Source organism: Otolemur garnettii, unplaced genomic scaffold (assembly GCF_000181295.1).
Source record: "Otolemur garnettii isolate 467f Iridium unplaced genomic scaffold, OtoGar3 scaffold00027, whole genome shotgun sequence".
Taxonomy (NCBI): domain Eukaryota; kingdom Metazoa; phylum Chordata; class Mammalia; order Primates; family Galagidae; genus Otolemur; species Otolemur garnettii.
Window position 1 is genome coordinate 13,976,689 of NW_003852422.1, and position 1,331 is coordinate 13,978,019.

Consider the following 1,331-nt stretch of genomic DNA (forward strand, 5'->3'; position numbering starts at 1 on the left):
TGGCAGCTGCGCCACTTGTCAGCTGGATGGTTCTGAGCATCACCTTCCTCACTGGCAAATTGGGGGTGTGAATTTAACAGAGAAAGAAAGGTATAGTTATGAACCACCTACAGCACCTTTGGCCGTATTGTTGCTATCAAAGAAAAAGATATATACTCTAGACTTCTTTGTCCCATTGACCACAACTAGAGAAAAAAAGAAAGGAAAGACTGAAATTTCACAAGTGATGCCAGTTCAGAAACCTGGAGTGATGCTGTCACTGTCCCAAAGATACTCAAGATATCCAAGGAGAGCCTAGAGCAGGTTGGAAGGCTAAACTGACTTTGGGAGGCCAGGAGTGGAAGAGCCCAGAAGATGGAGAGGTGAGGAGGAGCAGAGAGGATCCAGGAAGGGGGAGGAGCCCTGATATTTGGCAGGGTAACCAAATGACTTGGAAAATGGGGTGACTGAAGCCCAATTTGAGGGAGACTGGTAAATTTGATCTTGTGCCACTTCAAGACCCAGTCTCTCCATTGCCTTAACCCTTCAGTGAAGTTGGCATCCATACAACGCTCCAGGGTGAATGCATTTGGAAGGAAATTACTGAGAAGAGTCATGTTCTGGGTCCCGGGCCACAGCTGTGAGAGACAGGGACAACAGGCAAGCTGAGAGAGGGGACCAAGAGAGACAGGTGGAAACGTAGAGCTGAAGGTGCCTTGAGAATTCCTGCCACTGAGAACACGCTGCTATCTTGGCCTTCCCAATGGGTTTAAGACAGGGGAGGGGTTAAGCCAATTGTATTTCTTAAGCAACAAAGTGACCTCAGTTTACCCTTGATTGGATTGGGACTTACCACAGGGCAGCTGCAGTAATCAGAGTACAAAACTCATGTGAGGGGTAGCACATGGCAGTTGACAATTGACAGCCGTGATTAGTGTAGTGCTTGTTATTGAATACTCTTGTTTTTTTAAACTGCTAACTTTATTTTGATAAGGACATTTTTTTCTAAAAAAGAGTTTGATGAAAAATCCTGCTGCTGCTTAGTGAGTTATGATCACAGATGGCTGCTCTTTGGATCAGGATTTCCTCATAGCCCAGGCAAGGCCGTGCACTGGAAGACCTTTTTTTTGAGACCCCCTGGAAAAATCATCCTACTTGCACCAGCTTGAGAAAGGCCTACGTACTTTCACAAAAGTGACAACAAATTATGGGCCAGTTCTGGTGCATGGCCCAGAATGGTTTATACATTTTTAACGGGTTGTAAAGAAAAACACCCTAAAAACCAAGACAAACCAAAGAATATGCGATGGAGATTGTATATGGCCAACAAAACCTACAACTTTTACTGTCCA